Genomic DNA, 27,662 nt, shown 5'->3' with positions numbered 1-27,662 from the left:
TTAATTTGCTAGAGAACAAGATGAAAGGAGTTAATCTCTAGTCCATGCACATGAAATATTTTTACTAGAGCCTTCATAAATGCTGTAGCTTTCAGAACACTACTTTCCTTGTTCAACCTACAAAAGCCCATGGGTCAAATGAGAAAGGTCCTGTTTCTCTAACCCTTCACAAGATTCTTAGCTGAAGGCCTGTGTGTTTGAGTGCTGTGTGTTTACAGGGAGAGGTGGCAGAGAGCCAATAATTTAAGAATCTCCTTATTTCTTTGGTTGAAAAACAATGGGAACTATGTAAAATGACAATTTAGCATTAGAACACTTACAATATAGTTACAAAGTGTATCCACAAAAAGATATGGCAGTAAAAACAAACAGTAACAAAGTTACAACACTTCCACAAAGAAAATCAGGCTCTATTTTAAAGCCACTTTCCAGTGAAACTGCTGCTTCAGAAACTGCAAAGAACTCTTAAGATGAGATCCAATGGCCATAAAGAATTCCAAAACAAAGTATTTTTAAGCTGTACCTAATTCAGAAACAAATGTAAACTAAAACAAACAAAACATGACACTGTATAGTTTGGCCCTATTCCAGCTCACTTAAAAATAACTATTTCTAAAAAGGTAGAAATGGCATTTTGATCCTTCCTTTCCCATGTTTTCTGCTGCCCTCAATCCACACCCTACCCATAATTCCAGTGACCTTTTCAAAAAAGGAGAATAACCCTTTCCCTCCACCAAAAAAAGAAAAGTAAAAAAAAAAGAAATTATCTCCAGATGTGAAAGGAAAAATAGCTAGTTTAATTCCTAAAACTTCTGATTGACAAAAAAAAAAAAAAAAAAAAAAAAAGTTTTAAAAATGGATACTTCAGACACTAGAGGGGGCTCTTCCAACAGTTTTTTAACACACAAAACTCAGACAAAGGTCTAGGATGTGTTCTGCAAACAAAATTACAGGAAATTATCAGGAAATAACCAAAGAGTGAAGAATGTAAGAAGCTGCTCGTGTTCTGAAGATTTTACCTTAAAGCAATATTGAATCACTGCTTTTTACGAAGATAAAATCCACAATTAAAATCATTATTGTCTGTATTAGTAAGATTCTTTATTGCATCTATAAATGCTTTTACATTTGCTCCTCACAACACCCCAACAGGTAGGACAGGACTAAGGGAGTCCCCAGGTGAGAGTACTTAACCCTGGACAACTCAGCACTGCTCACTCACTAGATCTTTAATGCCAAATGCTGAAAGTTACTGCCCTCAAATTCTGTACATATGCTTCTATGGCTGTGTCCGCAAAGCCAATGTTCAATTATTCAAGGATTGATTATTCACTTTGTAAATTATTAGTGTTCATTTTGGCTCTCCTCTTTATTCCTCATTTTCTATTTATTTCACCTCTCTCTACTGATAAAATACCAAGAAATTTTATTTAACAAGTTTGGGTCCAGATTTTAGAAGCAAGACTCTGGTTGAAAGTAAAAGCTAAAATGGGGCTTCTTTTCTTTTTTTTTTTTTAATATTTATTTATTTATTTGTTTGTTTGTTTGTTTATGATAGTCACACAGAGAGAGAGAGAGAGGCAGAGACATAGGCAGAGGGAGAAGCAGGCTCCATGCACCGGGAGCCCAATGTGGGATTCGATTCCGGGTCTCCAGGATCGCGCCCTGGGCCAAAGGCAGGCGCCAAACCGCTGCGCCACCCAGGGATCCCTAAAATGGGGCTTCTATTCATAGATGATCAATGCTTCTTCTAATCTGCATTAATGAATGACAAGAAAAAATTTGAACAGAACTTATTGATATTTGTTCTTGTTAAAAGTTCAATAATGCTTTGTTAAAACAAAACTATACACACCAAGGGAAAAGGTAAAGCTTAGGTATTATTCAGTTCTACCTGCTAACAAAGGAATAAGGAAATTGAAACAGACTGATTTAAGTATTTTCCCTAGGTTGTCTTAATTTTACTTCCTTTTCAAAAACTAGTCATATTTTTAATGTTTTCTTCTTTTAGTTTTAAACATATAAAGACTTCATTCTGAGATCAGGAAAATATTTAGCAGTTATTTTCTTTTAGATCTTTAATTGTACGCATGCATATGTATATCCATCCACATTTGCAGACAGAGTCCATGTAACAAGAAAACAGGCAGCAAGAGACAGAGACACAGTGTTAAAAGTAATGGTTTTAAATAGTATTTTTTTTCTTTATACTTTCCTGTATTTTCTGAATTTCCTCCCATGAATAGTTTACTATAATCAAGTGAAAAGTATTAAATGCCCCTAAAAATAAAAAGTACTGTATCATCAGTACATGTATTGTTATTAGCAACTTTTTAACTCTTTATAGGCAAATAAGCATCATGGTAGACCATGGAAAGTATAATTTATACTTGCAAAGTCTCCTTTTATCAGGCTAATAAGGGCAGCGAACTAGTAACTAAAATGTACGTATACACACTACAAAATGTATACCAAGTGCTGCATGTGTAAAACTACAGGAACAATTTAAGTACCTAATATTAAAATTAACATGTTTTTAAGAAACACTTCTAGAAAAGAATGATTCCTGAACATTAAAACTTATATTTAAAAGTCACCTCTTTATCTCAATGTCACAAAGGTTTCAGAAAATACTTTTATGATACAGGTAAAACTATTATGCTCCTTGTAAAGTATCAATCTTTCAGTAAGTTAAAAATAATAAAACACCCATAAAATAAACACTGAAAAAGAAAGTTTCCTCAGGTAACAAAATTTTTTTTTATGCTTGTTCCTTTTTTTTTAAGCTTCCTGCCAAGACATTAGGAAAATAGTTTTAAGAATACTTGCTCTAAAAGTTTGATTGTAGACCATGTTATACTCATTTTTCATCAAGGGATGGCTTTTACATTACCCTTATGTGCAAGCTGAATATTTTATTCAGTATAATAATATTCTTATTATTTTTTAAAGATTTTATTTATTTGATGGAGAGAGAGAGAGAGCACAAGCAGGGGGACCAGCAGGCCTCCTGCTCAGCAGGAAGCCTAATGTGGGGGCTCCATCTCAGGACCCTGGGATCCTGACCTGAGCTGATGCTTAACCGACTGAGCCACCCAGGTGTCCCCAATACTCGTATTTTAAAATCAAGTAATATGTATTACAGTCCTGTGAACAGAATCAGAATTGTGATCAACAACCAAAAAGTCTAGTACTCCTAAATCCAACAAATCCATAACTCTCATTGTTAGCAGAAATCTGAAATTGGTTACATAGAACAGTGTGAGGAGGTGGAAAAGCTCATTTGCTTGGCTGGATATTTGCTACCCATAAAAAAAAAAAAAAGCCTTCTTGATCTGAAAAAGCAATAAAAAATCTTAACACAAGAAATGGTTCAGTAGAAGAATTAATTTAATGTCACTAAAGCAAATATTATCATACTTGATTATATAATATCTTAGGTAAAAAATAAAGTAATACAAGGAATCAACTACAGTGCTCCCTCCACACCAGAAGAATAAACCTAATAAAATAAATATTGGAAAGTAGAGAAGAAAAATTATAACAAACCTAATGCTGGCCACTCTCTCTCCAGTGCTGCCATGCTGTCATTATCAGCAGCAGCCCCTTCTACCAAATAGAAAAAATGAGTGAGCAGAGAGGAAAAATATATTTTATAGCAACTCATTGGTAGAGAAGTTAAATAAACTCACTCAGCAGCACATGATTAGTAAACAACTGATGTTTAAATTCTTCTAGGTTTCCTAATTTCAAAGCCCATGTTCTATTATGCCACAATTCCCTAAAATTAGAGAACTGGGTAATATCATATGACCTAAAAGAAAAAACTTGCTAATTAATACATTAAGATGTCATCTGGGCACCTGGGTGACTCAGTCGATAAGTGTCCAACTCTTGATTTCAGTTCAGGTTACAATCTCAGGGAAGTGAGATGGAACCCCCATCAGGCTCCATGCTGAGTGTGGAGCCTGCTTAAGATTCTCTCTCTCCCTCTCCCTCTGCCTCCCACTCCCCATTTTCTTAAAAAAAAAAAAAAAAAAAAAAGATGACATCACAAACTGCTACTAAAAGAACTAAATGTTGATTTAATCTCTAAAGAAATATATTACCAGTCATGGAAATTACATTTTCTTCATCTTTACTACATCTTAAATACAAAGTATCCCAACTGGAAAAGAGGAAGCCAACATGCCCTACCCAAATACAAATTCTCTTAAGCAAGGTAAAAAAAATAGTTTGAAAACTGAAATTGAAGACATCAAAAATCTGAGACTCTCTTATCCATTCTTTTGAAGAAACAAGATTTAAGGAGAGTAACCTGGTTACTTAAAAAACATGCCCTATTTCAATCCACTTTTACCACAAATATGTGGGATGCTCATGTGCATATTATTTATGACTTCACCTATTTACACAAAGGACCATGCTGGATTATGCACCTTCTGTTTTCCTCTTTACTTTTCAAGAGGGAACACTAAAAGACTAAATGCTGAAACATGAAACTCTGCTTTTAAAAGAGCCATCAAGAATCTGCACTGAAATACTACACCTCATCCTTTAGCCATCATAGGAAAAAAAAATTAACACCAGATAAATATTAAAGAACAGTTTACTGACAGGTTTTATGAGAAAGGAGAAGAGTTCCACAGTTTACTTTTTAAAGCTCCAACTTTTTGAAGTTCTTTTTAAGGTAATTCTGGATACTCAAAGATCAAGTTAGATACTGTAACTGGGTACGGTACCTACAGCATTTTAAAAACATAGTACAGCCAAAAAAGCTGCCTAATTCCAAACACAAACTGCCTGCCTTTGCTGAGAAAACCACAGAAAATGTACTAATGTTCAAAAACACCCTTTCAATTTTCCTTCCCCATATGATATGATAATAGAAAAGTACCTCTAGCTGATGTAATTCTAACTGAAATTCTAATTATTTAAAGTTGTAAGAAAATTAAGGGCTATAACATACTCTGCGAAGCCAAAAACTATTCTTCCATCATTCTACCACCAAATTCTGTGATCCATCCTGATTGATGTTGGCCTTCAATTTCAGTAATAGTTCCATCCAGTACTTTCATGGGGTTGGGAAACTGAGAGTACAAAATTGAATCACTCTTGATGTTTTCCTATTATTGAATATTGTTAATTGGTAACGGCTCAACATTCTTGTAATCTTAACTCAAATTTTTAGTCTGCATTTGTACTGTTTATAAAGTAGAAAGATAAATTTTATAAAAATATATTTTCATTTTTTTGCAGGGGACAGGAGCATATTAAAATTAAACACTAAACATACTCTGCAGGTAGAAAAAACTAAGAACAAACCTAACATCTGTTAACAATAAAGACCTTTGTTTACTATCAAAATTATGAACACAAATGTTTGTACAGACTCCTGATAGTCTTCCAGATTCGAACAAGAGTTTTAAAGTATTCTGTATATATTACACTTCCCCAACACAGGGTAACCAATAATTAAATTCATCAAGTTTTCTTTCTTAGGTATGAAACTTACGCATGGCAGAAAACTCATAATTTTTTTTTTTACCGATTCCATATAGATTTGATCATGTCATCAGTCCAAGGTACTACCAAACCCAATGACTTCCTCTCTAAACACGCTTTATAAAGCTACTATTTTTCATCTATTAATCATTTTCTTAGGCTCTGCCACATTCACTACCAGTATTTTCTTGAGTTGTTTTTCACAAAGAAATTAAGTTACAATAGCCACAGAGCTGCCCCGTGGATTTCAGTGCCTGGTTTAGCTAAGTGACTTGTTTCTACACATGTAAATCAGATTTGGATCATAACAAAATTATACATTATTTTCTGTTAACAAGTCTAAATCTGTTTTAAAAAGTCAAAACTCAACAGAGAAATCAAGAATCTTCGGCACCTGAGTGGCTCAGCATCCGACTCTCAGTTTCAGCTCAGGTCACAGTCTCAGGGTTCTGGGATCGATTTCCCTGTCAGCTCCATGCTCAGCTCAAGTGTGCTGGAGATGCTCTCGGTTTTCTTCTCCCCCCAACCCCCACTGGCCCACTCTCTCTTTCTAAAATAAATCTTTAAAAAAAAAAAAAAAAAAAAGAATCCACTGTATTTTAGAAAGGAGAATGGTTACAGCGTAAGAAATGTAATGCAAAAAATATTTAAGAACTTTTATCAGTAACTGGCATTAGCCAACTTATGACATATTTTCTCTTCTAATCTGAAAATATGCCCATTACAGATCATCACTACTCCAAACGAGATCCTTATCTAAAGATTTCAAGCTTTGGGATTGCTTTTCAAGCTTTGGTTCAGCGGTTGAGCGTGTCTGCCTTGGGCTCAGGGCGCCATCCTGGAGTACCAGGATAAAGTCCCATATCAGGCTCCCTGCATGGAGCCTGCTTCTCCCTCTGCCTGTGTCTGTCTCTACCTCTCTCTGTGTCTCTCATGAATAAATAAAATCTTTAAAAAAATAAAAAAATAAAGATTTCAAGCTTATTAAAAAGTGGCATTCCCACTCCATACAATTTCAAATTGTACATAAATACTTGGTCCCTTGCTTATGGAAGATGACCTAGTATTTCAGGAGAATTTCCAGTACTGATTCTGTTACCAGTTTACAAAAGTAAAAACTAATCACTTACATCTAAAATTTCTGGGATTTCTAACCACTGACACATTCATCACTTAAATGTAAAGCTGTCATAAGATGTAACTAGCAGAACTAATGCCTTATGAAGTTTTTCCCAAAAAAACACCACTGAAAATCATTATTTTATGGTTTACATAGAATGCAAGGTCAGGAAAGGTTACACAAAATGAGTAAGTCTTAAAGGAGTCAACACTCCAAATTTAGTTTCCCATGGAAAACTATGTACCAGATTAGAATGTATATGTAAATTGATCAAAGATAAAAACTTATGGAAACAGTGACTAAAATACCTTTTCATATTAAAAAGTCATTAATTATTTATAGTCCAACATAAAGTCTTTAGGGAAACACTAGAAGCCGCACATAATTATTCCAATGCTTCAAAAAATTTAGGAATTGATCCAAAACAAAAAATACTTAAAACCAGGATGGTAGTTGGATTTCTGCCCCTCAAAGTCTGTCGTTTAATTCTCTTTTCCAACAGTTACGAACCTCTTGATCACTATTAAGTGTGACTTAAACTGGCCATTTTTCAAGGAAATAGTTTAGTAATTTATGTAACAGATGTGCAAGAAAAACTACATGAATGAGAGTAAGCCAAGAAAAACATCCTGATGTCCATAACTAAATTATGACCTGTGGGAGGAAGAAACTATAAAATTATTTCCCTTTCCTTACAACTTCAGTGGTTAGCAATACCAAATAAAATAATCCATTTGATAGCAACCTATTTTCAAATATTAAAATAGGCCCTGGCTCCAGGAACTGTTTCAAAACATAAGGCCACCCTATCGGAAAATACTACACATTTATGTATTTTCATAATCTACTTCAGCTTTTATGGCTATTTTGTAGAAAAGCAAAGTAATATGTACATTAATTGACCAATAATTATTAGAAATTAATAGGGCCCAGGTGCTTCGGTGGCTCAGTTGGTTAAGTGTCTGCCTTCAGCTTAGGTCATAATCCCAGGGTCCTAGGATTGAGCCCCACATTGGGGTACCTACTCAGCAGGAAGTCTGCTTCTCCCTCTCCCCCAGCTCATGCCCACATGCTCTCTTTCTCTCTCAAATAAATAAAATCGGGCCCAAATGCTCTCAGATCCCTGGACAAATAACTACTTTGTGTCTCAAGGCTCCTCATCTCAGATAGTTCCTATGTGTAAAAGAAATGAAATGAAACATGTACCTACCATTTAGCACACATCGTTATTTTTCTGTCAGTATTTAGTTTGAAGATATTCTTATATGGCCCCTTACAGTAAACTAGCATAAGTATATTACTCACATCTCATTCATTGTTGCAGAACTTTGTAGCCACTGTAACTAGCAGCTTATCTGACCCACAGTATAGATACTGAAATGAAGATTTTAAGGACAGAAGTATATAGCAAGGCATAAACAACTTTATTATTAAGAAGTAGCCAAAGGGAAAAAAAAAAAAAAGGTAGCCAAAGAACTGAAAATGAGTATTACTAAGAAATAGGACAAGTATTCATTAATACAAGCCCCAGCACAGAACTGCTATTTTACACTTAAGAGAATTTGTACTTTGAAGTTCATTCTCCTTATTAATCTTGGGGGACACCTGGGTGGCTCAGTGGTTGAGTGTCTGCCTTTGGCTGAGGGCATGATCCCAGGGTCCTGGGATCGAGTCCCGTACCAGGTTCCCCGCAAAGAGACTGTTTATCCCTCTGCCTATGTCTCTGCCTCTCTGTGTCTCTTATGAATAAATAAATAAAATCTTAAAAAAAAAAAATCTTGGAGTATACCACCTACTGTGAGCTACAGTTTTATTTTACATAAAGTAGCAATTTCCCCTTTAGTGGTAATCTGAACATCAGCTGATAAAATAAAAAGTGTCTTTGGGATTCACTAAGCTCATTTATATCTATTACTGGAGTTGCACATCCCAAAGCAAATTATACCAAAAACAAAGACTTTTAAGCTATTATAATAAGAAGGGAAATTATCTAGCATGAGGTTTTAGGTCTACAAGTCAGGAATATCAGAAGCTGCAGAATTCTGAGCTTTCAAAATGCCAAAAAAAAAAAAAAAAAAGGTCATATAATTCACTCTATGAGGTAGCTGGCTGAACAAAGCATTTTAGAAGGGCCACGATACCTGGTTTCTATATCCTGTTTCCTCTGCAAGAACACAAATCATTAAACTAAGAAATATCTGCCTGTTAATGCGTCTTGATGCCTTATATAAAAGCCCTTCTATTCTCCCTGTATCACAGGTGCTGCTGCTACTATGAGCTAGGAAGCAGATGACAGACTTACAAAAAAGCTGTCCCAACCACTGGCTAGATCCATGATGCTGAAGAGTTATTTTCCAGAGAAGAACTCTGGTGGGAATAAGATGGGGGAGGGAATGTTCTATAGCTGGCAAAAGAAAAGGAGATTGTTAGATGGTTCAGGAAAGCAGGATAAAAAGCTGTTTCCAAAATTTGGTATTAATGGTGCTTGGAACAATATAGCAAGAGAACAGGAAGAGGCTGCCATAGTAGAAAATACTTTCCTTTCGCTGCTATAGAAAAAGAGCTCTCAAAACACAAAACTGATGAACACTAACCACTATCAACTATATAAAAACAAATGTGCATGTGGACAAAACCTAGAAGGAAAGAAAAACCCACGAAAAACAGTGTGTGAGAGGATACATTTGTTTAAAATTTTTATATAGTGAAAAAATTGATCTTCTTTTAAAGAAAAGGAAAACAGCATTTGTATATAAAACCTCTCTTGTCCCATGGCTGAGCTGATTTAATTCTGCTGAGGATCAGTTTCCGCTCCCCTGGCTCAGCAGCCTGTATGTTATATCAGTGCCCTGTCTGCACAGATAAAAACTTTCTCAAGACCGCTTTGGATGGAGGACCAGAAGGGAAGAGTGTCATGTTGCTGTCTTTTGGCTAGCTGCAGAACAGTGCTGGAGACTATTCCCTAGGAATGCCAGCCCCAACCCAAATCTATTTTCTACTTCCTGCTGATTCTTTTTTATTGTCTATCTCCGTAACTTTTAAGATTTCCATTTTTATTTTCTTCTAAAACAGTACTTTTAGTATCTTGTGAAACATGGTAAGGTTTGGGAGATGTTATGTAAAACAAAGGCAATTTTTATTACTATAGCGCTTCCCAGAGACTATATTCTAACATGCATTGAGTCTCCAAGAGGGGACTATATCTGCATCTTTCATCCCACCACTCTTGTTTTTAGTATAGGTTACTTATTTTTTCTTGATGGATAGCTTTTCCTTTAACCTTTTTTATTTTTATGTCTTTAAATTCTTATCTGATGGCTAACTTTCAAGCCTTTTATCTTACTTTACATCTCACTTATTTTTACATTAAAAAAAAACCTCCTGACTGATCCTTACTATCTTGTTTAAGTCTCATCAGTTTTACTTTTTGTGCCTTTTCCACTGGGTTTTTTAAAAAACTCTTAAACTTTATTCCAATCTCTTCAAAGTTCCTATTTTTAGCTTTAACTGTTGTTAATTCTTAAACCTCTTTTAATAACCCTATATTAAACATCTTTCCTTTTTTCCTGTATGTCTTATTTATAATGCACTGCTGAATGACCAAAACAGAATGAGCTCAAGAAAAGAAAGGGATTGCTTCTTCTCACAGTCCCTTATCCTCATACTGACTGCTGCTTTTCTGAGGCCCCTGATGTGGGGGTAACATTTTTTACAAGAATTGATAAAATACGTATATGAGATACTCAAAAAGAAATTAGCTTCATCAAGTCCCAAGGGTGAAAAAAAATTCTTCTTACAAATTTGAGCTACTTTTTAACAATAAAATATTAGTTTCCATGTATTTGTGAAGGAGAAACATGAAGGCAGCTTCATAATTTCTCATCCTGAAAAATTATCTGAAGGTACATCATAAAGCTGGGTAGGCTGCATGCAGTTGTTGGATGTTTGGAGTTATCTTTGCTAGCCTTTTCCCACAATACCTACTTCCTGTTAATTTCCAAGACCTGCTCGTTCTGCATTAAAAATACAGGTACTCATCTCTAGGCTAGACTTTGATAAAAGCCTTTTAACAATCTCTCCATCTGTGTGTATTCTCTCTCTATTCATCCTTAAAACAGTGACTAGTTCAGTTTCCTAATATTTAGTGTTGGTCATGTTGGTCCACCACAAATTCATCAACACTTTACCCATTTTCCTCTTCATGTATCAGTGGACAATACCATCTACAGTTACGGCTTCAACATTGTAATTGATTACTTCCCTCCCTTCTTCTTATCCAGAATCAAATCCATTCCCTGGCCTTTTCTCCTCTAGTTTATAAGTATCTCTAATATATCCATCTACTTCTCCCTACCCACACTACCACTACCTTAGACCAGGGTCATGACCATTTCTCACCCAGATTATTGCCAACAATCTTGTAATTAATGTCTCTGCTTCTCCTCTATCTCCCATCAGGTTAGGGCCAGATCAGCTCTTGCTGAAATACAAATCCTATCTAAGCTCTCATTCTAAATCCTACAGTCTTCCTTATTTACCTTCAAGATGAAGTCCAAATTCCTTACCACAACACAAAAAGGTCCTTCATGCGAGGGATCAGCTTACTTTTCTAGTCCCATCACTGTCAATTCTCACCTCTAGGCCTCTGTACAAACCATTCCCTCTGTCTGAAAAGTCGTCTGCCTACCAATTCCTGCCCCGGCCTCACTTCACTTTACCATCAGGTTTTGGTTTAAATGTCACTTCCTCTAAGAAACCTTTAACTCCGGGGATCTGCTGATATGCCCTTCATACCACCCTGTTCTTTATCTTGACCGGAAACTAAAACTAGTGTACTATAACAGGCATGTTTGTTTTGTCTCCCTCCCTCTCTAGACTGAAAACATTCAGAGGACACAAACTATCTTTCTCACTTAAAGATCCCCAGTGCCTATAACAGGCTTGGTGATAGCCGATGCTCAAAAAATATATATTGAGTAATTAAATAGCTTAAATAACTTCTTTCCTGACTACAAATGTCCTGGTGATCACGACCTGCCTGATCTGGCCTCCATCTACCTGTCTAGCCTTTCCTCCCATTACTTGTTTCATTTCCTTTTTTGAGATAAATTATTGTATTGTATTGTAATAATTACTGTGTTACTAACTGAAATTTAAATATGCCCTTTCTTATCTCAGTAACTGTTCACTCCTGGAATCATCTTCCAGTTAAATTCAAACCCAGTTTTTAACAAAGATACAAAAGTGAAGCTTACCTGATTCCTTCTAATCCATGGATTAGAACCTCCCCTTCCTATGATGAAATAAACACTGCATTTATAATTCTTCTGAATTATATTGTGCCCTGTATAATAGCTATGAACTTAATTCCCCCTTAAAACATTAAGTTTTTAAAAACAAGTATACAGTTGATTCTCTTATTTGAGGATTCCGTGTTTGTGATTCTGCTCACTAAAATGTTCTTATAATACTAAAATCAATATTCACAGCACTTTCATGATCACTTGTGAATATGTGACTCAAATAAAAAATTTGAGTCATCTGTGTGCACATTCCCAGGTGAGGTCAAAAAGGTGAAGTTCTGCCTTGTTTTAGTTCTCATACTGTAAACTAGTATCCTTTCCCCCATCTATGCAATGACATGATTTTTCACATCTTTGTGCTTTTTATTGGTGATTTTGCTGTTTAATGACCCTCAAGCCTGGTGCTGAGGTGCTGTCTGGAGTTTCTAAGTGTAAGAAGGCTGTAAAGTGCCTTGCAGAGAAAAATACCTTGTCAGATAAGCTTTGTTCAGGTATGAGGTATAGTGTTGTTGGCCCTGAGCTCACTGTCACTGAATCAACAATATATGTATTAAATGAGATGTGTTCATATAGAAATAGACACAAAACATGGTTATGCATTGACTGCATGATGAAAATGTGAATAGAGGCCCACAGGAACCAAACTCGGGAACAATGGTTTAGTATTTGCTAATTCAGTGTTTGTGGTGACTTTGTAGAACCTATGCAAGAAATAAATGCCCGTATCGTATATTACGCATTTTTATTTCCCCTCAGTACCTAACCATGAATACCTCACGTAAAATGTGTATTTAATAACTGACCAGTGAATACATAAATGGAATCTGTAGTCTCTTAGTAACAGAGAGGGGGATGGAAGACAAATCCAGATTAAGATATGAATAGAGGGGGCTCAAATAAACACCCTCTGACCAACAAATATACAGAAAATGACATGAGCAATATCACCGTCACAAAAATTTTTTTAAAAGGGGACTGGACCAGGGGTGGGGGCTGGAGGTGGTTCGGCACCTGGCTGGCTCAGTCAGTAGAGCATGTGACTCTTGATCTCAGAGTCTTGAGTTCAAGCTCCACATTGGGTCCACGTGGAACCTACTTTAAGAAAAAAAAAAGGCTCTCCTATTTTAATATGAGGTCTTTTGAAGGCATAGCCAGAAAGACTTGTTAATTTGCTATATCCCCTAAAATTAACTTACTGACTCCTAACAAAAACTTAAAAAGTTAAGACACATTGGCACAAGAATTCTCTGTCTACAGAAACATGTAAAGAGCTAAATACTGAAATCTAAGGTTAAAAAATACTTCAGGGGCACCTGGGTGGAAGTCTGTTAGGCATCTGCCTTTGGCCTGGAGTCTTGGGATAGAGCCCCATGTTGCGCTTCCTGCTCATGGAGGAGTTGGCTTCTCTACCCATACCCACCCCTCACCTGGATCATTCTCTCTCTCTCATAAATAAGTCAAGTCTTAAAAAAAAAAAAAAAAAACTTTAAAAACTTTAAACCTTCTCATGCTCAGTGTCAACTATGGATTAGTGAGCCATCAAGAGCTTCCCCTCTACAGATGCTGTAATTCTTATACAAGTAGCCCTTGCTTTGCATGGCACCTTGTTAATCGAAACTTGTATACACTGAAACCATGTCTTTGCTTTGCACAATATGTTACCACAGAAGAGCTGTGCAAAGGAGACTGCAGAGCAGTAATTCTTGTGTATTCTTTCCGAAGTAAGGCAAATAGCACAAGCAACTGAGTACATTTTATTGCCCACTTCACATTTTATTCCATAAGATGGCCTTATTTGTTTATTGGTTTTTAAACATTTACCTAATTCATGGGCCAAGCAATGTTCTAAACCCTTTAAAAAATATTCATCTAATCTATCAACTTTATGAGGCAATTACTATTATTATTCCCAATTTATAGATGAGAAAATTGAGGCACAAAGAGGTTAAGTATCTTGCTCAAGGCCATACAACTATTAACTGGTATGCTTAGGATTTCAGCCTAGGTAGTCTGAATCCAGATAAAGGTTCAGAGCTTTTGCTCCTAACCACTTGTTATAATCACAATTTTAACCATTGCCCTTTTCTACTTGTCCTCTCTTGATCCATTATCCAACTGTGCACCAAAAGTAGCTATATCAGTGGAATCATTTCACTCCATTACTTACTGAAATTCTTCACCAGCTTCTTATTACACTTATAATAAATCCAAACTCCATGCAATGGCTGAACATTCCTTGAGACTATCTTCTTCCATTTCTTTCCATACTGTTTCCTGACTTTCTCAACAGCTCTTTCTCCACTTTGTTTATTCCATAATCCCTTCTTTCTGGAAATCTCTTTCCTCTACTCTCTTTAAAAATCTTTTAAGTGGGGATGCCTGGGTAGCTCAGCGGTTGAGCGTCTGCCATCAGCTTAGGGTGTGATCCTGGGATCCGGGATCGAGTCCCATATCCGGCTCCTTGCCGGGAGCCTGCTTCTCCCTCTGCCTGTGTCTCCACCTTTCTCTCTCTGTGTCTCTCATGAATAAATAGAAATAAATCTTAAAAAAAAAAAAAAATGGTCTCATTCATCATTCTCTCCTTCAGCTCCTTTTCTTCACGACACTTAAAAAATATAATTTTATTTTTTATTTATCTCTTTCACCAAAACTTGTTTATAGCTACACTTCAAATACCTGAAAGAGTTCTAAACGATCAATAAATATAATGAAATGAATAAACCAGGTCATCCTGAGGCTTCCTGCAATCCTTATTTCAACACTTCATTCTCTGTCATATGGGTCTCTGATATGAGAAGCATACCTACAATTTTAGCCTTCTTATCAGAAATTATATAAGCATTAATATAATCTGTTAAAATCAAACAGTGTTGTATCTCCATCAAATTTCTCAAACTCTTCTACTCTTAACATGCAGCTTACTTTTATTTGCTTTATCTAAAACGTGTAATTTTGCTTTTTAATATACACACACACACAATTGGTTTTTTAATTGTTGGAAAAATCCTCTCAACATAGTAGCCAATTTTTTTCCAATTTAAGTCAAAAGGATTTCATATTCAAAATGAATTACATATTTGGTTTGCAGATAAAGTCTATACTTGAGATGCCTGGGTGGCTCAGCAGTTGAGCGTCTGCCTTTGGCTCAGGGCATGATCCCGAAGTACCAGGATTGAGTCCCAAACATGGAGCCTGCTTCTCCCTCTCCCTCTCTCTCTCTATCTCTCTGTGTCTCTCATGAATAAATAAATATATTTTTTTTAAAAAGTAAAGTCTACTCTTAAGATATACATCCAAGGATTATCTACAGAAAATTAATTCTCAATACTTATTTCCACAAATGTTCCATACATATTTTACACTTGTTTGCTAAATGAAGTGCCAACATCCAGCATTCTAATTAGAATAGTGTTGCCATAATTGAGACTTAAATTACTTAGTAATCACTTGCTAGCATAAACAATCCAAAAACCAAAGAAGAATTATATTATGATAGAAGTATATGAATTACAGGTAGATGATGTAATAGGAAATATCATTGGAAAAATACATTCTATGGAAGCATTTTATTGACATAATCAGATTATCTACAATATATAGACTTATAAAGCACGTTTTGATTTCTGTTTTTTTTTATACTAAATTGATTTGTGGAAATCCCACTGCTAGAAGTGGGAAGAGGAGGGGGAGAACAGCAATGTAGCTTTCTTCACATAGCTTATTCTCCTAAAGTTTAATAATATGAAAGCAAAATCTCAATTATCTAAAAGAAAATCACCACTATACTTCAAAAAACCTCTTTGTCTCATGTGCCAACTCTACTGAAGGTGTTTCTATAAAGAATTCTAACATTTTAATTGTAATAAAAATCTCTCTATATATAATCTACCCTATAATCTTTATTTAAAAAATCTGCCTCACCACTAAAAGTAACCAAAATCAGGGGTCCTCAGAGAAATGTTTGACTCCAGGGCTGAAGAATAAGCCTGAAACACCTCATGCCAGAAAGTAAGAAAGTGCTAAAAAAAACCAAACCAAAACAAAACAAAACACGTATCAAAAGGATATAGGCCTGCTTTACAAGGCTCCCATTGGTCAAATCTGTGACAATTTGAAGACTGAAATAAATAAGGACAGTATGGATTACAATCTACTGAATAAAATGCAAATCCAAAAGGGAGGGGTACATGGAAGGAGGGGGAATAATGAGAGCTCTTCCTTACAGTAAACTGATAAATACATACAAAGATGGAATGTGGGGGAACAGTCACCAATTGTAACCATCACACTAAAGACTAGTTCAAGCAAGAAGCATCAATAGGTGCTAAATCCAAGGGGGAGTTCGATGAGGAGAAATTTTAGACTATCTTCCCACAGACTGCTTATTAGTTACAATGAGACAACACCTTGACTTAGTGCTCAAAATTAGCAGATCATGCAGACCTGTGTTCCTACTGAAAAGGACAAGTTATTACTTAATGTAACATCCTAGCTCAGAATACATACCTGAGGAAACATCAGCTAACCTTAAATTGAGGAACAACCTTAAATATAGAAATAAAATAACTGGCCTATAATCTTAAAAAGTGCCAATATTATGAAAGGCAAAGAAAGGTTAAGGAACTCTTCATTAAAGGAGACTAAAGAGTCATGATAAATACATGATCCTGCAAAGAAGGAATGAGATGACTGACACAACTGAAATATGGATTAGAGAGAGATAGATTATTGTTTCAATGTTAAACTTCTTGAATCTGATACCCATATTGTGGTTAATAGGAAAATAATCTCTTCTTAGGAAATGCACACTGAAGTCTTGAGGCAAAGGTGGAATGTAACCTACTTTTAAATGTATCAGAAAAGTTTATGTGTGTGTGTGTATGTGTGTAGACAAAGTGGAAGAGGAAGAAAAGAGAGAACTTCAAGCAAATACGGTAAAATCTTAAAAATTAGTGAACCAAGATAAAGGATATACAGGTGTTTCCCCTAGAATTCTTAGAATTTCAGGATAAAAAGTTATTTAGAAATTTGCCTAATTGCACAATATAGTAAATCTACTAAATGCCACTGAATTCAGAACTTTAAAAATGGTTGATTTTATATGATTCTCACCACAAAAAAATTTTTTTTTTTCATTTGTCTAAGTAACATACATAATTTGGAACGAAGTCAAACATCATGAAAATGGTTGGGTTTATGACCTTTTCATTCTGAGATATCATTTTCTTGAATCTATAATTTGGAGAACATTTAGTTCAGTCTTGAACTAGGCAATGACTAGCTTTTGCAAGTGCAATCATTCTTCCATTAAAACATCAAAGAGTTTAGATGCAAAGTGAATGTTATGCTTTCAGATACAGAATGTAGAATTTTAAATGTTAAAGTTTATCAGAGTTAAAACACATGATGAAATTTATGCATATCTGACTTTTATAATTAATGTCATTTTATATTTAATTTATAGTAAAAGGAATAATTAGTAATATAACATAAGCCTATTTTATCCTTCTGGTACACCAAACACCGCATCTCCTCCCCCAAACCATGTTATTAGCATGTCATGCAATCCTTAAGTACTTATATGAGTAAAAAGTCCTAATGGTTAAACATTTTACTCAACTAATAAACAGGCCAAAAACACCCCCAATGAAGCTCTTAGAACTGTTCTAGTTCCAAAGTTTCCATGTAACACAGTAACCTATTACCATATTTAATGACAAGTTAATAAAAGCTAGCAAAATGTTATATTTAGATACAATCATGATAGAATATTTATGACTCTAAATAACTAGGACACCCATTCCCTCTTGCTAGAAAAACTTTTAGTAGAATATTTAGCATAAAATATTTATTTGAAAGTTGTTTTGGAAATACCAGTCATTACAAATTCAACATTATCAATTCAAGTACAAGTTCCTCAAGTGCAATTTCTAATAAATTTTAAAAGCCTAACCTCCCAAGGTAATAAATTTTAAAAGCCTAAGCTCTCAAAGTCCTGTTGTTGTTGTTTAAGTATGGAATATTGTATCTATTCAACAACTAAAGCCACTCCTACCCTGTACTTAAAGCAACTTTAGACTTGCATTGTTTTGTATGTAAGTTTAATGGTGAAACAAGTTTTCACTACTGATGGCAGTTGTTTAAGGCCTCTTGCACAGGTGAGTTAGCAAATCAAATTTTTGTTTTATAAAGAAAGGTCAGTGTCACATTTTTCTTGTCAGTAGGTATCATATATTAAACTGGTTTCACAAACAGATCAAATATCCAAGGTATTAAAAAAAATAAATATAGTGTTAAGAATTTTGTGTTATAGATCCCAATTCTAGTTTTTACAGGTATGGATAAAGTAGCTACTAAAATAATTTTAATAGTAAAGATTTTACTGTTAATGGGGCTTAAAAGTTTATTTAAAAATTTCTACCAACATTTAAATCTCTATTAATTAAACTAATCTAAGGGATAATAGTCTTTGTTCATCTCTTTTAATTTTGGGTTATCACTCTTCAAAGCTCACAATGACAGAACTAAATAAAACAAAAGCAATGAAGAATTTACTGAGAATACAGTGATAATATTTCCAGAATATATTAAGTCATTTAATTCTCTTAACAGTCCTGGAAGGCAGACCTTATCCCATTTTATATAGCAAAAGTGGACAAAATCTCTTAACTTATCACGCCTCCCTTCCAATTACTCCTTCTACCTTTCATTTAAAGATTTCTTTCTTTGAGAGAGGGAGAGAATCTCAAGCAGACCCCCTCCCCCACTGTGTAGGGAGTCCAAAGGCCAGGCTTGACCTCACAACCCTGAGATTATGACCTGAGCCAAAATCAAGAGTCAGATGCTCAGCTAACTGAGCCACCCAGGTGCCTCACCACCCCTCATTTAGAAATAAGATTGAAATCCAAAGAAATTTTCTTGGCTTGCACATACTCATGACCAGTATCTTTAAATATGTGGCATTTTATTTAAAATACCCTATTAAGGCAATTTTATTAAATGTATTACCTGACTTCTTCAGGAAAAAAAAATTCTAAAAAGAAGTACTGAAATTAGCTAACCTTAAAAAAAAAAAAAGTATAAAACGCTTCTAAGAGAATGACAAATGGATAAAAAAAATTCTGTACTAGGACAACATGTGAAAATTACATCTTTGTAGACACAAATGCTTGATATTGTACAGTGTGATTACATGAGTGATTTTTTTCATTTCTACCTAATTAAGTTCAGAAACACTGCTAAATATCAAACATTAACCAAAGCATGTAACTAAAAATCCCATCAACAATGCTAAAATGACAAATCCTGCACCTACTTCAATAGCGGTAAGTTTGTAAAACTACTTCTATATGAAGTAGAATACTTGATAATTTGTTTAAATTAAGGTTTTCATTTTTCACCCTTGATTAAACTTAGATTTATCCAAGTGTATTTCCAAGTCCAAAAAGCTAGACTCAACTTTTCTGACATACAGGATATTACCTCCAGAACTGCACTACCAAAATTTTCAAACCTTTATAACTTATTTCTCCTCAAGATCTTAAAAAAAACAAATATCTATACTTGAAATTATTTAATTTCAATTATTTGGAGTAGGAAGGGCACTTCCTTTTGCAATGGAACACTGCAATACTTCTCAGACAGTATTCACTGATGTCATCCTATGCTTGGGATCATTTGGGAGCAGGTTCTTATCAGTGAATGTACATCATTATTTGACCAGTTTCATATTTTGTACTTCATTTTTGATACCTTATTCAGCTTCATCTTTTTTTTTAAGCAAATACACTTAAAAAAAAAGTATCTCAGGATTTTTTTTTTTTTTTTTTAAGGACTGCACTCATTTATTTATGAGAGAGAGAGAGAGGCAGAGACATTGGCAGAGGGAGAAGCAGACTCCTTGCAGAGGCCTGATGCAGGACTCAATTCCGGACTCGGGATCACAACCTGAGCCAAAGGCAGATGCTTAACCACTGAGCTACCCAGGTGCCCCAGCAGGATGTATCTCTTTCATGAAGCTTTTGCTGTCTTATTCTTTTTATTCTCTGAATTACAACAGTATTTACATCCTGTACCTGAATTTTAGATATCATATTATCTGGTATTATTCCCTATTTCTTTTTTATGTTCTTTTCATGTATATCTGCTTGATAGAATCATATGCTATCACTGGAACCATAAGGTTTCTCTCTCATCTTATAGTACTCCACAGCACGCATGGCAGATATTTATGAGCACTCAATGAAGCCAAGATTATAAGGGACAGCCAAGATTATAAGGTTACCAATAATGTATTTTCAGTTACTACATAACACTTAAATATTTAAAACCTATGCCAAAAACATTGTACTTGGATAAGTATACAAAAGACTATGGAATATATTCCTAAATGCTCAATCTGAAGAAAAAGTTGGACATAAATTACAGATTAATACAACTAAAGGGATAGCAAAGACCACAACCTAAAGATCAAAGGATTATGTGAATTTATTAAAGTTGTGGAAGTTGGTTAGAAGACTACAAATTCTAAAGTGCATAATATGGCTCATAAATGTTACATTTTTTAGGATTAAGTAGTGAGCACCTTCACTACAATAGTTAAGATTGTCTTTTGCACCTACACAGACATCTGTTTGCTCCCCTTTGAGGGGCATCCAATTGACAGACATTATTCAAAGTACTGCGAGAGTTCAGAAAATTTTTCTTTTATGATGGTATATACAGGGGAAAAAAAAACACTCACTGAATTTGGCTCACAAACTTAGGAATTATGAATTTCTTTCCAAGTAATTTTTAATTTTATAAGGTATGTGCTACTCACCTTTTATTATAATAAAATAAAGCATCTTTTTATTTAAATAATGTCTTGTAAAAGTTAGCAAATACTGCTTAATATATGTCCTGAAAGCAGACACCTAGATTTAAATCTAGACTCTATTTTCTAGATGTGGTACTTTGGCAAGTTCCTGGACTTCTCTGTGGCCCATTTCCTCAATAAACTGAAGATGACATGTACAACTGTTTTTGGCACATGGCAAATGCTAAATAACTATTAGCTTTTATTAAAAATAAAATTTAAAATATCGTGACTTAGAAGATTCACTTGGTAATATAAATTGGCTTATCAGATTTAACAGTCAAAAAATTTATTGAGCACCTACTATATGTCATACACTGTTCTAAGAGTTAGTAATATAGTAATAAACAAAACAAAGTCCCTCCCTTTAAGAAGTTTACATCCCAGAAGTAGCAGAAGAATACATGTAAATAAGTTAAGCAAGTAGAGGGGAAAAGAGTGAAGTAGGTCAAAGTATGCTATTTTATATAGAGAATAAACAGAATCAGGCAGTTGGTGATAGATGAGGTCAGAGGGGGCAGCAGAGAGGCAGTACAAATGCAGGCTGGGAGGCAGTGAGATGGTAAGTGACTGAAGAGCTCCGAGGCAGATCTGATTTAGTATTTCTAAAGAATTACCAGTGCTATGTGGAGAGATTATAGGGTTAAAATTTTTATTTGGCTTCGTGAAAAATAAGCCACACTTCAAAGCCCATTCAGTACCCAACTTATAAATATAAGCCAAAAACATTAAACTAAGGAAGATATTATTTAACCACTGTGGTTTAATTGTAAATAAAAATAATTTTAATCATAAAACCGCAAGTGGAAGAATGAGTATGTGAAATATCAAGAGAAAAAAAAACCCTCAGTATATTACACTGGTCTTTAATGATTTGCTAAAAGTACATGAAAACAAATTATGAGAGAAACAAAAAACTGAATTTTGAATGCATGCATTTTTTCTATTTAAGAAATTTAAGGCGGGCAGCCTGGGTGGCTCAGCGGTTTAGCACCTGCCTTCGGCCCAGGGCATAATCCTGGAGACCCAGGATGGAGTCCCATGTCGGGCTCCCTGCATGGAGCCTGCTTCTCCCTCTGCCTGTGTCTCTGCCTCTCTCTCTCTCTCTCTCTCTGTCTCTCATGAATAAATGAAATCTTTTTTAAAAAAAATTTAAGGCTATCTAGATGAAAAAAATTTTTAAGTTTTTATTTATTTGAGAGAGAGAGAGAGAGAGAGAGTGCGTGCGTGTGTGGGGCGGGGGGGCGGGGGGCAGGTACAGTAGGAGACTGAGCAGCAGACTGCCCACTACGCAGGAAAGCCTATGCAGGGCTTAATCCCAAGATCTGGGATCATGACCTGAACTGAAGGCAGAGCATACCCGACTGAGCCACCCACCCAAGCGCCGTTAGATGAGAATTTTTGAGTGAAACGTTTCAAAAGCATGCATACACATTTACCACATAGTGGTGAATTTATGTGGATGTTAAAATTATTTACATTTGAATTATGTAGAACCTAAATACTCAACTAAGAATTTAACAACTAAACAAAATTCATATGTCAAAAGACATTCTAATTGGCACACTTTCCTTAAGTACAAAACATGCCTATTTATTGCACATTAACAAAATTATTCATATCTAATAGTTCATTAGTTAAATCTATCCATAAGTCATAAATAGCTATAAATTGGTTCCAACATGGGAATACAGTACATTCTTTTACCTGTATTTTGTTTTTAGGCTAAAGAGCTCCGGTAAGCCAAAAAATTTTTTGCCAACTTGGGAGAATAGGTTGAAGAATTGGAAAGGCCTTTCTGCAATGTGCTTTCCTTGTATATATTGCTCATCTACTGTCAGAGATCACAAATTTGATATATTGTAGAGGTTTCTTTTTCTTGATACTATTCAGTTTAAGAATAAGCCATCAATTTCAATTTGCCTTCAAAAAAATAAATCTTTTTACGTTTTTAAGAGGAATGTTTATATTAGCCCTATCTTTAAAATCTTAAAAAAATACAAAACAAACCGAACAAAAATCACCAGATAGAAATTGCAGGACGTCTTCCCAAAGACTCTTCCCCAAAATACCTTTTTAAAGAGTTATTTCTGTAATATGCCTTACAATATTAAAGTAAAAGCATTTATAACTTGGTGAAAACAACACATGGCATATGTATTAGAAATACTTATGAGTTTTCCTATATGTAGGTCAAGATGTCCACTCAGATGAAGAACTTTATGAAAGAGTGCCCACTGAAAATAATGATTCATGGATTAAGACACAGTTCTTACATACTTCTAAATAATGTGGTCTGACAACATCTTCATTCTTTTAAACACTCTATCCTTTTGATTTTTTCGTTATAAATTTTCTGTATTACATAATAACAGTAGGCATTTCAAGAGTTTATTTTATGTCAAATAATATGCTAATTGTTTCACATGAATTTACTCCTAACAAGAACCCTGTAAAATAAATATCATCTCCAATTCCTAGGTAGAAAAATGTAGAGATGTTGTTCCAATGCCCAAGACCACTGTTTCTTAGCAGCAGACCTAGGATTTTAATCCAGTTCTGATTTCTAAACCAAACTGCTTCACAGATCCATTAAATATCACCTGGAGATATAGTTGGAGAATGAGTTTTGCTAGCAAATAACTATAAAAACATAAGGATGGACAAACACACATAAGTAGACTAAACAAGAAAAACTTACAAAGTGACGCCTTAAAAAAAAAAAAAAAAGGTTGAATATATTGTCCCAGAATGTTAAGTAATGTCAGCTGAGGCTAAAATGTACTTTTTAACAGCTAGATATATCTTAATATGAAAGATAAAATAGTAAACTTTCTTCAAGATTAAAATGTTACTTAAGCAACCTATACTTTTTTTTTTCCTGGAAGAAATGTTAAATAAACATTAGAAATAAGAAAATAATACAAGAGCATAGAAAAAGGTTCAACTGTGGAGACACACTGTAGGAACTGTGAGTACTAGTAAGTGGTACTCAAAATTTTAAAAAAGCCAAGTACTTTTAGTGGATATATCAGTAAATAGATGAAAAACTACTTGTAAACTAACACTACAGGGCACAGAAAAACATAAGAGGCAACTAAGTGATTTTTAAAAGCATTCTGACAATAGTACTAAATAGGCTAATTTAAACTACAGAAATGCTGGCAGAAGATAAACTCTTCTTTCTTTTGAATTAAATTCTAATATCTTCTTATAACTACTTACTAGAAGAGAAAGATAATTAATTATTCAGCAATAACAATTCTCTGTATCTGGTTCTCAAAAAATTAATATGGGAAGACTGAAAAGCTGACAATCATGTTTGCTTTCAAATTCTAAGAAGCACACAGAACAGAGATTTACTGGTAAGATAGGGAAAAAAAGGGGGAAACCATCTGTGACTAAAAGGCAAAGCTGGTAAGTTCAAATTGTAGCATATTTGTAATGGAAAGTTCCTTGAAGGTAGGTATTGTACTTTTTGCAAGTTCAGAAAATACAGTACTACTCCAAAAAACAATTAATGTATTATCTGTTGAAAAAACTGAATAAACTATTTTCTGTAAAAGCCGAAAGTTCTCCTGCTGGGGTCTAAACTAGAATAGTAATTTAGTAATTTCTGTAGGTCTATTACATAAGCTAAACATGTAGGAGCTAAAAATTCACATAACATCAACAAAGATCAACTTATGGGGGAAATGCAAAGCTATGCTTAAGAAAATGACTTAAAATGGACTATCTATAGCAGCTGCCTATGTATAGGAGTTAGCCAGCACTATTTGAATCACTATCATAAAAAGAGTAAGGGCCACCGATAAAATAGAGTCACCATTAATATTACTTCCTGAGATGAAAGAAAAGGATTAGCGGGGCTTGAATAATAACCAGGAGTTGTGATCCACCACTATCATGTCACTTTCACTGTATCTCCCAAATATGGAGAAAAAGTAGATCAGAACTGCAGCAACTTTCAATTTATACTATGTATGGGCTGACAAAATATAAAAGTATCCAGTTTTATTACAAGAAGGCAGGTCACCCAATAATGGTCAAGCTAGTCCTAGTTGGTGGGAGTAGTGCCACTTATCCTTTCCTGCCACAGCTGCCTTTTATGCAACTTGAGTAGGAGCGGGAGGAAACTGGTCCTCTAAGCCCCGGCTGGCCGATGACTTTATCTGCTTTTCCTCAGTGTTCTGCAAAACAAGCCATTTAATACTACCAGGAGGTGCAACAATTGTGGAAAATACCTCTTCACTCTCCAGGTCCTCAAGCTCTCAAAAGCCAGTATTTGAAATACATCATTACACTTCAGAATGCCGCCATACTTGATCTAACTATAGCTCCAGGAAACACATTTTGAAAGAGTGTATTTTTCTTTCTGAAATAAACCTCACTGGGTAGGGATATCTGCTAAACAAAAGTCCTAGTTTTCCTGAGTCATGGGTTGCACTTATTTACTGCATAAAGCATTTAAATATAACATTTATTGATTACCACTTAAAAAAATTCCCTTTTCAGCTGAAAGTGTCTTTGGAGTATAATGACTTTCCAAAATTTATCTGCTATTATGAAATACTAGTTCCATTTCTTTCCCCCCAGTGGAAATTCAGGGGTCCTAACAGCCACTGAGGTTGGAAATAGTCCTTCTCTATGCCAGTCCCCTCATTTTACAGATAAGGAATCTATAATCTGGAGATTTATTGTGATTCTCTCTAAAATTACCCTTATGGCTAGCTTAAAAAGGCAGTATCAAAATCTGAACCCAGGTTTCCAAAACCCCTAACTAGTGCCCTTAGTCCAATTTTTCTGAGGAGTCCTTAATCACTTCGTCCTTTCTTCAAGTTCCCTCAGTACTAATATTATCCCTCTAATAATCAAAGTGGCCATTCTATAGATCTGTACCTCCTCCATTATGGCATTTTAAGGTGAAGAGTCTAACTGGACACAGTGCCATAGGTAATGGTTCTGTAAGATGCTTATATTGAGGGAAGAACTTCTTCTCTCCTGCCAGTGAAAGATGAAAATTAAATTCTGAGTATTTATCAGTAAAATAACCTCACATCTTAATATGTGTCAGACATTCACAAAAGCTTTAAAAAGCACTTGGTGGCAACACTCTTACATGTTCTTGAGTAACTTGGTTCAAGTCTCCATTTTCAATTGGGTAGTAAAAAGGAAGATAGATGTTCTTTATCAACAACCGTTCTCCCATAATGACTTGATAACCTACTTTCCTGGCAAATTTAACCCGAACACTTGAAGATTAATAGCATAGGTGATAAAGACAAACAACATGAACTGTACAAGAACAGCAAGAACATTGTCTTGATTTCCGTCTCTTGAAAAATATACAGTTTCTGCAATTTGTGAGTACCACAAATTTAGTCCTCTAAGATAACAAGGTGTTCTTAGCGGTTTTCTTTTGCTGTTCTCTGACTTAGAAATAGTTTTGTAGAGACTTTTAAACTTTTAAAAACTATTTAAGCCAGTATCTAAGTCTTTGTATCATATGTTAAAAAACAACCAATGATCCAGTAGGGCATGCACAGCACCCATAGGAAAAAAAAAAAATTGACAGATAAAGAACAACTAATGAAACTAGATCTGGAAAAGAACCATGATTTTATCTTTAGAAAGCAGAAGGCATATAAATAGCAAAATAAGCCCAAAATACATGTCTGAAGGCTTAACCGTCGTCAAATGAATAGTTTTTAATTTAAATTCAATTTGTCAACATATAACACCCAGTGTTCATCTCATCAAGTGCCTTCCTCACTGCTCGTCACCCAGCTACCCCATCCCCCCACCTGTCAATTGAGTAGTGGATAAAGGAAAATTATTAAAGCAGACCATTTTCAAATGTGGACTTCTCTTCCAATGTTTATCTCCCTCTCAATGCAGACATCTGCTACAGTTATCAAAAGTATACTGATCTAAACACACCGTGTTAAGGGCTTGATATGTGAAACCTTTAGCCCTTAATCTTCACAACATTGTAAGGTAGGTATCTATCATTATTTTTACACTGCACCTAAGAGAACTGGGGCACATAATTGAGTAACTTGCCAAGGTTACACAGCTCGAACCCATCTCTGCAGGTTCTGAAACCTGTGTTTCTTTAGGCGCTCTACTGCCCTGGTGGCACAGCAAATTTGAAAATACGGTCAAACTCTTCAAGTTCTGTCTGATGCATTATTATCCAAGCCACTATAAACTGTTTTGTTTTTTCAGGGATTTTTCTGGTGTCAAGAAAGACTCAATAGTGTGCCATCTACACTTCCTGATTTTAGGCTGGGTCAATGTCACAAACGTTTCGGTCACCACACGTTGCCTAATCGTTAGAACCCAAAACGAAGAGGACTGGTTAAATTCCTAAACTTTATTTCCCGCTGGCCTAAAAGAACTTACTTAGCCACTGTTGTGTCCGTTAGGTGTTAAGGGTTTTTTCTTCAGCGTAGTGACGTGAGGCATTCAAGTCATCGCTTAAGTCTTAATGGAAATCATCTATGTTATTAGTCATTTTACCTGTCAGAGCAGTTCAAAGCACATCAACAGGACATAAACCTGGGTTGCTGCCTTCTTTAGGGGAGATTTCTTAATGACCTGTTAATTAAACCGAATGGAACAAGCAGCCCTCCAAAAATGAAGCGTAGTGGAAAAGGAAACAACAGAGGGAAAGAAGAATCACAAGCCAAGCCGGGCGGTGATCTACTTTCACTGGTCTTGGAAAAGCCAAGAAAGGATGAACCGATCCTCTTGAGCAACTTCAGCCTGACCACAATGGCCACTTGTTACACCTACCACCCACTCCAGCACTTCGGGTTCACGAGGAACGGAAAGAAACCCAGTACGCTCGAGCGCACGACCCGACCCGACCCGA

At 35.1% G+C, this 27,662-nt stretch overlaps 1 protein-coding gene across 3 annotated transcripts in view; it reads right to left on the bottom strand.

Annotated features, from left to right (window-relative positions):
* CLINT1 (clathrin interactor 1) overlaps positions 1-27,662 on the bottom strand; it is a 58,801-nt gene that overhangs the window by 30,454 nt on the left and 685 nt on the right. The window contains exon 1 of one of the 3 annotated variants that reach the window (XM_077895703.1): positions 27,191-27,242. The exons of the other annotated variants lie outside the window; for them this stretch is intronic. The gene's annotated coding sequence lies outside the window, so the exon portion shown is untranslated. Of the gene's footprint in view, positions 1-27,190; positions 27,243-27,662 lie in introns of those variants that run through there. 3 annotated transcript variants of the gene reach the window in all.

The sequence above is a fragment of the Canis aureus genome, chromosome 4, assembly GCF_053574225.1.
Source record: "Canis aureus isolate CA01 chromosome 4, VMU_Caureus_v.1.0, whole genome shotgun sequence".
Lineage (NCBI taxonomy): Eukaryota > Metazoa > Chordata > Mammalia > Carnivora > Canidae > Canis > Canis aureus.
Note: the sequence above shows the minus strand (reverse complement) of the source record. Positions and strands in the feature narration are given on the sequence as shown.